This window comes from Cuculus canorus, chromosome 6, assembly GCF_017976375.1.
Source record: "Cuculus canorus isolate bCucCan1 chromosome 6, bCucCan1.pri, whole genome shotgun sequence".
Lineage (NCBI taxonomy): Eukaryota > Metazoa > Chordata > Aves > Cuculiformes > Cuculidae > Cuculus > Cuculus canorus.
The window spans coordinates 38096185-38109899 of record NC_071406.1 but is presented as its reverse complement, the minus strand read 5'-3'; the positions used below and the strand labels follow the sequence as shown (position 1 = coordinate 38109899).

General features: G+C 42.7%; 1 protein-coding gene across 3 annotated transcripts in view; it reads left to right on the top strand.

Moving 5' to 3' along the window:
* Positions 1-13715, top strand: part of ERBB4 (erb-b2 receptor tyrosine kinase 4) — a 669634-nt gene that overhangs the window by 526750 nt on the left and 129169 nt on the right. The gene's annotated exons all lie outside the window — the stretch shown is intronic.

The window sequence follows — 13715 nt, the reverse complement described above, 5'->3', positions numbered from 1 at the left end:
ACTAATTATAACCGCGTAGCAGTTTTATTTTTCAGTAATGATAATGGAAATTAAGGTAGGGAGACTCCCAAAACATTCTGGTTATGCTCTGCATTGTTTTTCATGAAGGCCCTTCCTTTCCATTGGATTTCAGTGCTATCATGGTTGTTTATTTTTAAATTCAAACTGGTTAGTATGACTTCCAGGCTTTGGGATTACTGTCAAGAGCTGAGACTGGATGAAAAATATATCATTTCAATCAACTTTACCTCGTTAAGGATTTTACTTTGGGTTTTTTTTTTCTTGTATTGTCTTTAAAACGAGGTTTTAAGGTTAATTTTCTTTCCTAGTTGTGTACCTAATGTGAATATCCCTTTTTCTAGCCACTGAGGGTGAACGTATTTATACTCAAAAAACAGCGCTCTATGAATGCTATCAAACAGTCTACTTGGTTAATTAAATCAGTGTCCGTTCTGACTTAATTCATAGACCAAATAATAAGTACCGGGGCCGTACAAAGCTGCAGAGGATGGAGGCCATGCTGTAGTGTTTTGCTTTAGTAACCAATTTATAAATAACGTATATTTCATTAATTGGTGTTTTAATCAGCTTTTGAAGGAACATGAAGAGCTTTATGCTAGGAATACAACTTGTTGGCTGCTATATAGCTCTGACAGCGTTCCAAGGTGCTCACTCTGGCTTCCTTCGTTAGCCCCGGAGTCAGCCGAGCCCTGCTCACTGTTGAATTGAAGTGATGTAACTCCAAAACTTACCTCTGCCTTGGAAAGTGCTCAGGTAGCAGAGAAGTCTCTGGAGGAACCACCAAATACTCATGGAATTTGAAGGAAAGGCTCTTGTTAATCCCAGTGGGGGTAAATTGGGCCCTGTATAAGTGGAATTAAAGGAGTGGCACTTCTTACCGGATGACACAACGCTTTAAACCCTGTGTTATATAAACAATCAATGCTTATTTAGGTTTTTATATTGTGTAAATCATAGTTTTGTCACCTTGAAACTCCTAAGGTAATAAAGCAAATTATCAAGGTAGGTGGAAATTAAAGCAATTGCTTTACTCTGCTCAAGTGAATAATTTCTTACTCCATTCAGTCTGAGGGGGAAGATGCACAAATGTTTCCTTTAGTTTTGATGTTTTGGGGTTTTCTTTGTTCCAACTTTGCCAAATATATTTGAGGAACATCACTGCACTGTGTTTAAATTTCGGTATATATTCTTTCACTTTCAAGCAAAAGAAGGAAATTTTATAGCTGTATATTTATTAGATTAGTAAAATTGTGCAATTTTTTTTTTTTTTGTGAAAATGTTTTGTTTTGTTTGGGCTAAAAATGGGCAAAACTGCATTGGCAAAAGTGGTACATTTTATTATAGCCGGGGTGTAAATCAGCAGTGAATGTGCTTCACTTAACGAGATATGAAGAAGGTCCTATGTAAACAATTGTGCACCCAAGCCTTACAAAGCTTAAAATAATTAATAATGAGTTTTACCTTTACCCATTGATTGGAATTTCTTTCATAGCTGTGAATTAGCCCTGAGATGAAAGGCTTTCCGCTGCTCAGGCAGCAAAAAGCGAGTGCAGGGCTCTAGCCGCAAACCATGAGCTATTTCTCAAGATCACCTGTTTCCATTTCCATACCAGTGTTGTTTTTCTTTCCAGTTTTGTAGTTTGCAAATTGGTTTTGCCCTGATCCATTGCCTTGAGGGCTTTTTTTAAGAGTCTGGTGGAATAACAAAGGAATTCTTGCCGTCGCGTTTAACGCAGATGAAGCGGATACAACGTGGTTTTTAGGTGACTGATGAAACTTCACTTTTTCTCCTTGTGTTTGGTCCCTGGTGTTTGTGGAAACAACCCCTTACTTCTGGTATATGTGTCTTTCTGCATAGGTAAGTGGTTTTCTAGCTTCAGTTGATTTCTGTCCAAAGGGATGCAGGAAACACTTTTCTTTATCCATTCCCAGCTCGGCGCCGTGTAGAAGGGCTATTTTAGCCTTTTTCTGCTGGACTGTTTGATAGATTTTTACTTGCTGGATCGCATGTCTTTTTTCGTCCCTGTGAGGACCACATTTATTTTCAGTGTGTTCAGTTTATCCTCATGAAGGCTTTCATTGTATTCTTAACTGCCAGGAAAAGGTCAAACTATAAAGGAGTTGGAAGTCATGGGAGAAATGAGTGTCTCTTCTGCTGTGGGGTAGTTGCAGATTCCGGTTATTGTTATAGCTCTTGATTTACTGTCATTGAAATCTCACTGCAGGGAAAGCCTTTCCTCCTATTTGTGACATATTCTGTCTGTCTTTCTATCATGTTTAGCTTCTAATGTCCCTATCACATTGTCTGATCATCATTTGCATGATGCGCTGAGTCCATTTGCTGAACAGGTGTTTTGTGACCGCTTCAGGCTGCTCGGGTGGCAAAGAGCCCAAAGGTACGGGACAGGCTGGCAACGAATTCCTTGTGCAAGGTGGAGTCCTTAGCTGGCGTGTAACCAACATCACTGCTTCTTTGTCTTTTTTCTGACTCCCTCCTCCCTCCCTCTCCTGCTGAAAACATCAGCCCAGGGAACAGAGCTGAGAGCAGAGCCTGGTGTTTGGCTTTTCTTGGCTTCTCCCGGCCATTCCTGCTGTTAATGCCTGTGGGAGGTAGGTATGGGATTTTTAGTGTGACGCTTCAGTTTGGGTTCTCCCTTTTATACCAACCTTGAAATTGCCAAAGCAAAGATGGGAAGCAGATGGAAGCTGGAATTTCCCATGGTGCCCAATAGAGTTGTTCTTCTTTCCCACCCCTTCCTAGAATGATACTCCTCCTTTCAGTACCTTCTGATGGTTGTAGTTGGTGGTTTCTTTGAGTGGAATAGCCTAGTTGTTAGATCTGGAATGAGAAGGAAAAGAGCAGTGTGCCTGCTTCAAAGATCTGGATAACCGTTACCTAGATTGAAGAATTCTAAGAATACTCTGCCATTCATTAAGAGAATTACTGAAGGCAGTCACAAAAGGCCGATTCTTCTACGGTCCCCTGCTCCCAAGTACATCAAAGTGTTACTGAAGCTAGGGTGTGGACAAAGATTTTAGTTAAAATTTAAATATCTTATCCTTCCTACAATTTCTTCTGCTTAATGCTAAGAGAGGAGATCATGAAAGGAGGAGTGAGTGAGGTTTCTGTTTTCCAGTGGGTGAGAAATTCCAGATCCAAAGTGATCAGAAGCATGTGGGAGCTATGATAGGAAAGAACAAGCACCTTGATGTCATTGGTCTGAGTAAGCTGATGTCTCGTTCTATTTATGTCCGAAGAAAATCTCGTTCACGCTTCCCTTTTAACTAACAAAATAATTAGTCTGCATCATGATTGTCGAGCGGTAACGTAAAATGACATGTGGATGTTAACCGAAATTGCAATCCTAACACTAGCTTTATACCAAGGGATGATCGCTCAACAAATCACTGGTTCCTAAACCAAAAAGCTGTTTTATGCACTGCGTGTGTAGAAGAGATAATTAACAGTAAACTTGATGGAATGCAGGCAAATCCTTGCTGTAGCAGTTTCATACCCCTGCACAGTACGACAGCAACAGAATCGCACAGCAGCTCCGAATCGGTGGCGGGGAAGGAAAACCACCTCTAATAAACTGCTGCTGCTCGTTGCCTTTATGGCGCTCTGTTCTGTCGCTTGGTGGAAAGCGTTCCGTATGCTCTGTGTTTTTATAGAATAATTATAGTCATTCTGGAGGGGCAGAGGAAGAGAATCTGTATAAAACGAGAGGAAGAGGAGGATCTGTGAATACAAACTAAGCTACATTACTTGGTTGTTAAAAGATGTTACTCCTGAGAGACTTAATAGGGAGCTTTCTGGTGCTGTATCAGAACAGAGCAGTGAGAGGAGGCCTGGAACACCTCCCGTATGAAGAGAGGCTGAGACTTGGGTTTTTCAGCTTGGAAAGAGAAAGCTCTGGAGAGACCTTATTGTGGTGTTTCAGTACTTAAAGGGGGCTTATGAGAATGACGGGCAAAAACTTTTTTAGGGGCCTGTAGGAATAGGACAAGGGTGAATGGTTTTAAATGGAAAGAGGAGTTTAGGTTAGATATTGGGAAGAAATTTTTTACCACAAGGGTGGTGAGACCCTGGCCTATGTTGCCCAGGGAGGTGGTGGCTGCCCCATCCCTGGAAACGTTCAGGATCAGGTTGGATGGGGCTCCAAGTAACCTGAAGATGTTTCAGCTCTTGCAGGAGGGTTGGACTGGATGACCTGTAAATGTCCCTCCCAACACAAATCATTCTGTGATTCTGTAAGTAATTACCATTCCTGCTTAGTAAGACTGGTCTACTTCATGACCTTTATTTCTCTTCTGCTGTACAGATCTGACCACAGTTAGAAAGCTCTCCTTATATTAAAACTTGTGTTGTATAACATGTTCAGAAGGGTTTGCCTGGGATCTGCCAGTCTGGTTCACCTGCTTTACTCAGCAGCGTTGGCTGAGGTGGTCTCATAGTACAGAAGGATGTGGTAGAATCTGCTGCTGTGGAGAGAAATAAACAGTTAAGGTTGGGAGAGTAAAAGCAATTGTCACACAAGTGCTTCTTAACATCTGTGGCTCTAGTAGTTGAGGATCCTGTTGAGAGTGCACTGGACAGAATAAGGTCAGAAATCTGATGTTTCTATTACAGCAGTTTGTTATACATAGATTGGAATATGAGTAAAATACTCTTGTGGTGTATAGAGGTCGTGGATACTCATAGACCAAGGTTCTCAGCAGCCGTGCTTGTTTGATCAGTTTGGGTGATATTCATGGGTGCTTGCCAGACAGAAATGCTACAATGAGGTTCTGGAAATGGGCTTAGCACGTCTCCTTGTGGATAAGCGTGGCAGTCCTCACTGCCTCACTTGGTATTGTCCCAGACTTTGTGCCTTCTGCTGAGCTCTGAAGAACCATTTGTGCGGCACCCAGGCTTAGAAAGCAAACAGGCAGGTTTCTTGCAGAAAGGTGCAGGGACTTGTTTGTTCTGCCTAGCACAGGTTTGTAGTACCTCTGTTACCCAAAACCCCATGCCAGGTGTTCATTAAGCCCTACCCCTCCATGGCTTGAGTACAAAGTGTGGGTTAATGAGTTGTGTGCATGTGTTCAGCCCCACCTTAACACTAAACTTCTCAGTTTTATGGGGAGTCATGGAAAATAGACAAAATACACTAAGTGCAATGTTTGCCAAGCACTGGAGTTTGGTCAGAGGGCTGGAGCATCCCTGCTAGGAGGACAGGCTGAGAGTTGGGGTTGTTTGAGAAGAGAAGGCTCTGGGAGACCTTAGAGCAGCTTCCAGTACTGAATGGGTTCCAGGAAAGCTGGGGAGAGGCTCTGGATCAGGGAGGGCAGGGACAGGATGAGGGGAAATGGCTTTAAATTGGAAGGGGGAGGTTTTAGGTGAGACATTAGGAAAAAATTCTTTACGATGAGGGTGGGGAGGCCCTGGCCCAGGTTGCCCAGGGCAGTGGTGGCTGCCCCATCCCTGGAGGTGTTCAAGGCCAGGTTGGATGGGGCTTGGAGCCCCTGATCCAGTGGGGGGTGTCCCTGCCCGTGGCAGAGGCTGGCTGGCTTTAAGTTCCTGGATAGGCTTTAAGGTCCCTTCCAACCCATTCTGTGATTCTGTAAGCCTTGTGGTGTTTGTCTGCACTGGTTTGGCTGCACAGATAATATATGATGCTGAAATAAGATAGTGCTATGAAGAAGTGACCTTATTATAGAGCAACAGTGTATATCTCGCCACTCCCCAAAGGATTTCTTTTATGGCTTGAAATAGGGATTTAATTTAGATTTAATGTCGTTATAAATTAATTATCTATTATTAAAAATACATTTGTAGAGCTTTAGAAATATGTGAGATGTAGAGTTGTTTAAACCTCAGTGAATGGTTTCTTAATAATTCATTAATATTTAACACATAATAAATCAGAACTAAAGCTTGCGGTCTTAGTTCCAATCTACCTGCCTAATGCAGGATTTGTCGCTCTTTCCTATTTAGACAATTTACATAACAAATGTGTTTGAGTTTAGAGTCCAGCCAACACTTAATACTGTGTTCTGACTTACCTGCCGAGACCTGTCAGGTGATAAGGGAGCTGCAGTTCTTCCATAAAATGGGAAAGTCTTGCTTGGGATGGTTTAGAGCAGTACCTTGGCAGTGGTGTGTTTGTGTAAGCATGTGTAAGATCGAGTCTCCTTAATTAGATCCCTTCAGATCACAGTCAGTGTTCCAAGCCATGCGACCTGCTGGAGAGGAGGGGGATGAGCGGTGACTTTATTGCTCTCAGCAGGACTGCGTTTGGAATAGAGAGATTCCTTTTTGCTGTTGATAAAGTAATCTTGCAGGAATTCCCCCATGAATACAGTTAAGTATTTGCTGAAACAGTGAAACGTAGAACGCTTGATGCAGGTGAGAATTGGTGTTTGAATTCTGCAACGGGCATGACTTTTCTTTGTTTTGTGTACAAGTGTCCTACTTTTCAGTGAATTTGTGACAGTTTCTCCAGCATCAGATAAAAAATAGCCGATAATTTGTTAACGATGATAATACAGTTACATTTTTTTGGTTTTGTGGAATTAGAAATTACAGCTCAGAATTTGATAAGACATTTCCCAATTGTACCAGCGTATAGCCTGCAAACACTATGGTAAACTAGAATCATGGGATCATTCACGTTGGAAAAGCCCTCTCAGCTCATCCAGTCCAACCATCAGCCCAACCCCACCGTACTGAATAAACCATGTCCTCAAGTGCCACGGTCACATGCTTTCTGAACCCCTCCAAGGATGGTGACTCCACCCCTGCCCTGGGCAGCCTCTTTTAATGCTTCACTATTCTTTCTTTAGAGAAATTTTTCCTGATATCCAACCAAAATGTCCTGTGGTGTAACTTGAGGCCATTTCCTATTACTTGACACCTGGGAGAAGTACTCAGCAGCGACCTCACTACAACCTCATTTCTGGGAGCTGCAGAGAGCAATGAGGTCTCCCCTCAGCCTCCTCCAGGCTATAGAGTCCCAGTTGTCCCAGCTGCTCCTCATAAGACTTGTGAATTAATAAATACAAGCGGTAGGTCTGAAGGAATAGACAGGCTTCTGCTCTTTGGTGCTGCGCGTGGAAAGTTGTGCTGCAGCATTCGCCAAAGGTGGGAGCATTACTACAAGTACCAGCAACCATGCAGGAACAGAGCATCAGGAAATCAAGCCATCAGACAAAATTATTTTATCTTACTATGATTTTATCCCTGTCATGCTGTAAACTGAAATGACAGGGTGGGAAAATGTCACATGAATTGTCTGTACCTTTGGACTTTTTGTATGAAGTTTTAAATGAGGTGTGAAAGTTTAGTATTGCTAAAGTAATGTCCTATGCAATGAGCTCTCTCTCTCTTTGTTCAGCTTTGTATCACTTTTCTGTGATGTAGATGTGTTTTCTCTTTTTTTCTACCATTTTATAATAGTAGTGAAGAGAGTTGGAACAAGAATTTAGACCCTGTATCTTAAGGAATCATAGAATGTGTTGGGTTAAAAGGGCCTTAAAGCCCATCCAGTTCCACCCCTGCCGTGGACACAGACACCTCCAACTAGATCAGAGGCTCCAACCCCCATCTAACCTGGCTGTGAACCCCTCCAGGGATGGGACAGCCACCACTGCTCTGGGCAACCTGGGCCAGGGCCTCCCCACCCTCACAGCAAAACATTTCTTCCTAAGATCTCATCTAAATCATTTTGACTGAGCTCCCTTGCATCATGCCTCTATTTGCTTGAATGAGGTGTCTGTCTTGAATGAGTGTAGAAGACTTTCAACATTTTTATTTGATGTTGTACAAGTTTATTGCAAATCATTTCCCATGACCATGATTCTCCATTAATTCAAAAATCTGATTGTCCAACTTGTCCTTCTGTATAAGGTTTTTAAGCCTTAGATGCTTGTGCATCTTCGAATAAGATATGCATCTTATTTTTGTGCAGACTCTCCCTTTTATTCTTTTTTCTTCTTCCTCTCCCTCTCTTTACCATCTCTGCCTTCCTTTCCTGGAAGATGCTTTGATAGAGCTGTGTCTTTGGTAGCATGAGGTTTTAGGAAGGTTGGTAGCTGGATATTGGTTTTATTTGTATATAAGCTTTAAAAGTTAAGTTTTCTTTAGGGTTGACAGGACTGTTGTTAAAAAGCTTCATTCTTTTTTTCAATCTGATGTAAATTTTTTATGATACTATCTTCACACCCCGATGAAGAGGCTCTTTTGCAGACACGTTGGCTGTTAAACGATAGAAGATAAAGCAGATTATAATTTCTGTCATTTTCTGAGGTTGAGCAAATTATCAAACAGGCAAGGAAAGGTTGTGGGGTGATGTGGAAAAGATGCAGAGTGGTTCTGACTGAGCATTGACTGGCATTGTGAGGAATGTGTTTGACTGCCCTGGTACACTCTCAGCAGAGCTAGTAGTCCCTCGTCTTGAGGAGGTGTGGCATTTATGCTGGAATTTGACAACAAATTCAACCATGTCATCACGGCAAAGGCCAAATTTTGGTTAGGTATGATCCAGTTCTGATGTAATCCCTGATTTGTAAGTATATGAAGTTTTTTAAAGTACCAAATGTGCACTGCTTCTTCAAATTATTTGTCTTAGACTCCCAATGCCCTGCCTGTGACATTGCCTCTCCATTAGAAACACAGGCCAGCAAAGCAATGCCCCGAGGTGATCTTTGCCTCTTAAAATGCTCCTTTGAGTTTTCTTTATGCCTCTTATTCTACTCACTGTTCCATTGTCTCAGCTGTCAGCTTGCAGTAAACCTGATGATGCTTAGATACGTCACTGAAATTAAATAGCACTGATATTGCTCAGAAGTCACAGATGCTGAGTGACAGTGGAGTAGCAGAAGCAAACAGAAAGTCAGAGGATGTGGTTTTAATTATTTGTTTTGCTTCGGTTCATGCTGTTAAGGTTCAGCCAAGTTAGACCCCTAGGCTTGATGTCAGTGTTGCTGAGCGTGGTCTTACCGGTGGTGCCGAGGAGGAGATTAGACATTGCGATCCTTACTTTTGGCAGTAGAGCATGGTAAACTGCAAATTGATCTGAAAATAATGCTGGGAGCACAGACCATGATGTACCGATCCTATAAGGGGGTTGCTTAGAAGCAAAGAATCAATCATGACCTGGTAGACTGGAGAGAAGAGGACGAACTCTAGTCAGGCAATTCACCAGCGTGCCATGGCCAAACTGGTCTTTTCTAAGATCCCAGTAGGCTTGACTGAGCCACTGGGAATATTTTTGTCCCTTTCAGCAGGCTCTGTGTCGGTAGGCGTTGTGTTGTTTGACTGCATCACCTTCCTGAAAGAAAACATGTGCATTTCAGAAATAAATTCCCTCTTCCCCTGCCCCTCATGGTCTCGTGCGGGGAGGGAAACAAAAGTAGAAAGTACTCCTGCATTAAAAAAGGAACGCTGGTTGTTAATATGCATAGTTTCGATCAGGGTAAGGATAACAGATAAAGAACAGATTGAAGAGATAATATTGTAGCTTTAGAACAGTCCCATCTCCTGTAGATATGTTTTTCACTCCCTCGTGGCAGCGATTCCCTCTGCATGTCAATGACTTGGAGGCAGGCCAGGTTCGGTGCTGCCTCACCACCTCAGTCTTGCAGGAGCTCTCTCTGGTTTGTGCGATCAGGTGTCAAATTCCAAACGTTGGGATGTTTGAGTCATCTTTCAATCAACAAAAGCTTTAAAATAAGGGAGATCTTTGTCTTTCCGGGAAAATTCTGGTGAGAGGAAGACAATTTTACTACGAAAGCAAGACAAAACCTATAGCTGTTGCAGGGTGTTTGTTTGCACTCTCTCAATCTGGTTTCGTCAACCTTTTTGTCCTCTTTTCACATCGAACACGTGTATTTTTGAAGTGAGATGAGAGGCAATCCCTCTCTCCTTTATGACAGAAGTGGGGAAAAAAAGATGTCTGAGCATTTACTTTCCTTGTTTGTTTGAGCCTTAATGAGCCTCAGAAGCTGTGTGACTAAAAGGCCCGAGTCAGCAGGATCCACTGCCTGTCAGAGAGGCTGATGCTGAGGTTGGGGGGTTTGCTGGCAGGGGCAGAGGGTGGAGTTTGTGACTGAACGAGGAAAAAGAGATTTTTAAGGTAGATCAGGTTTTCCCTAGATTCTTGGCCAGCTCCAACCTAGGAAGACTGTTTTTGGGTTTTTTTAAACATCTGGAAATTGCCTGGATAAGGTGATATCTGCAGTAAATTCTGGGATGTTCTGTGGCACTGAAATTTGGGAGAAGGAAGAGCTGCTTTACAGAGTTATCACTTGCCTCTACGTGGGCCATACTGTACTGCAAAATAATCGGAATAAACCAGTTGTTGTAGAGTCTAGTGTACTCGGAGTAGGATCCTCACCGTGGACACAAGCTGGTTTTTTTTAATCAAGTCACATCTGTGACTATTGAGATGGTAGGAGGTTACATAGATAAAAAGTCGTCAGCAGAGCTGACAATGGAAGAGGAGGATAATCTTCACCAAGCCCGGTTTCCCCCTGCTTGCCTCACAGCCAGCGAAGCGAGATAGGTTCTGGAGAGGTGGGTTTTGAGCTTCACAGTGGAACTTTTCTTTTCTGAATGGCCTCTGGCGGAAATGCTGGCAGTGGGATGAGGACTGGAATTCAGAGGAGTTGCGAGAGACACCAGAGTTTGTCTCCACTCCTCTAGGTCATATAAGAGAGGCAGAGAGATAACTTATAAATTAGGGACACAGGAAAATTTTTGGGCATGTTATCTCATAGGAGATGATCATGTATAAGCCTTGTGTCAGAAGGGGGAATTTCAGGTAGGTGAGGTTTTCCCCATAATCAAATGGGCTTTTCTAATGATTGATTTGAATTGTGTAGGGTGTGTAGTCAGAATGCTATCCTTGGAAAATAACAGTGATAAATCCAAAAGCAGCGTCAGGCATACTCAGAAATAAATTCCTTATACTATACTCTTTATCTGTCTTGGATTTTCCTTGGTATTTATGAGCACTGGCTGCATTTATTCGCTGCTATGCTCCACAAAGATAAATTCAGTATGTTTAAAACTCAAACGAGGAGCAGCTAAAATGTATGTTGAAGTTAACAGCTTCATGGCTGTTAGTGTTATTCTAATAAATGTCTGAAATGCTTTATATACACATTTATATCAGCATGGAATGAAGTGTTGCTATTTTGAAGTGTTACTGATTTGATTTAGACTTTGAAGGAATTTTTTTAATCGTATGTATCTATATTTATGTAATACAAGCACAATATCTGGGTGCATATTTCATAGAACCATAGAATCCCTAGGTTGGGAAAGACCTTTGAGATCATCGAGTCCAACCGTACCTGTCCACTGCTAAACCCTGAGCACCTTGTCTGTGTGGCTTTTAATCACCTCCCAGGATGGGGACTCCACCACCTCCCTGGGCAGCCTAATACGTTCTTCTACAAATCCTCCATGCGCTCTAGCTTTCATCTCAAACATGGATCCAAAAGATGCTTTAATGCCACTGCTTGCTAAAACACTCTCAGCTGAAACCTGTGTAAGCTCTGTATTTATCATTAAACGGATGATTGGATATGGCAAGAAACTTGAAGATTGGCAACACAGTGTGACAGTTTATCCTCTCCCATCTTGTTTTGGTGGGTTCCCCCCTTCCACCAGTGCCAAGTGCTGAAGCTCAGTCTGACTCGTGGGAAGAGGCTTGTTCACGTTGGTGAGATTGGTCATGAGAGTGAGGATGAAGAGCTGGACCAGATGTGGTGTAACAGGAGCCAGGGTTCCCTTCAGTGTACAGGTTTTTTTCTCACAAGAGAAACACAAAGTCGTAAAGACTACAGAAGAAGTGAATCCAGGACAGAATTTCAGACCTGGTGGCCAAACACAGTCCTCGAAGGATGCCTGTTGGAGCCTGTGAGAGCAAACCCCCACTGCCCGGTATGATTCAAAGCTGGAACAGGAAGGAATCCAGCCTTCACTACCACTGAGACAAAAAAAATCTGCTCTGTGTTCCTTAAATGTTTTGAGTGATGACTCTCAGGGAAGACTGGCATTCCAGAAAACATTCAAAAGGGTCAAGATTAAAAAGAGAGATCGATGCATTTTCAAAAGAAGGAGGATAATTTGTGAAATAAAGTAAAAATTAACGCTGTAGGGTAGAGAAACCTTCCTCTTGCAGCTCCTTAAAGGTAGGCAAACCACCTGTGGGGGGTACTATAGGCAAGATTCCTACAGGGAAGCAGTGGATTTCTCTACCCTGGACACTTTTAAGACAGCTTGACAGGATTCTGCGCCATCTCATTTGCCTTAAAGGTTGGACCAGATAATCCATGAGTTCCTTTGCAACCTGGCATTCTGTGATCCTGTGGTTTTGTGTAGTCATGTATGGGCTTTGATAGTTCATATGTCGAATAGCTCGATATCAGAAAACACTTAAGTGGAACTTCAGTGAATTACAAACACTTTCCACTGGTGGAATTTGGAAAAGAGTCTAACAAAGTAGCAGAAGGAATGGCAAGGGGTTCAAAGGGGTTCATAGACTCACAGGAGGTCTCAAGTTGGCAGAGACCCATAAGGACTATGGAGTCCAACTCCTGTCCCTGCACAGGACAATCCCAGTGTTCACACCGTGTGTCTGAGGGTGTTGGCCAAATGCTTCTGGAACATTGTTAGTCCTATTCGTTATTTAAAATACTCTCAAACATTCTTTACTCTTCATGGTTTGATTTATTACCCAGATGAAGGGAATATCCCACTGTGTCCTGTAGCAAATAGTGGGTACCAAGAATTTTAGAGATCAAAGTAGCTCTCTAAAAATCTCTTGAATTAACTCATCGTGAGTAGGTGTCCTCAGAGGTCCCATTGTCCTTCCAAACTCTGGAGCATGTACCTATTGACATAATTATTTGTTAACTGTAGGGGGAAAACCAGCATGGATTAGACTGGATGGAGCTGCAACCTGGAATGTTAATGGATTCCTGTTAATACTGACTGCGTTGTTTGCTTTTCTGGGTAGTCACTGATGGAGCAAAGCTGAGGGTGGATTGAAACAATTTCTGAGCCCTTTCGGCTTGAGTCCAGCTTTCTGCTTGCGAAGTCGTGCAGGCTGTATGGTGAAGGTAATTGGCCCGCCCATGTCTGTCAGAGCCTATAATAGAGCCCAAAATGTAGCAATGAAGAAAATGTTATAAAGTCTGCCCTTAATTCCTATTGGGGCATAAACAAATGTTCCTGCTCAGCTTCAGTAGCCAATTTAATGCTAGGATTTGTATTCGCTCTGTGACCCAGCTCCCAGTGAGTATTTTGGCTGTCTAGTGATTTAATATGAGCACAGCCTTGTGTTTCTCCAGCTCCTCTAGTGATGCAACGCGGTCTGTTTCAGACCGTGCCGCTCTGTGGCACTTTGGGATTTGGCAGGTAAAGAAGAGCAAGCAGTGCCACCAGACAACGGGGTCTCTCAGCAGATGTCATACATGTGACATCTTTAATAATAAAGGACAATGTGCTTTCTATTTCTACCTGAGAAAAACATTTTTTCATATTAACAGTTTCACCTCCGCAGACGTAATCGTAGGATTGGTTGACAGCAACTGGTCACGGAGAAACGGGCTAAGTTTATTGCTTCTAACAGGAACGTTTTATGCAGAGAGAAAACTCTTTGAGTGAACGCTGATGGGTTTTGTTTCAGCGCAGTCCATCAGTG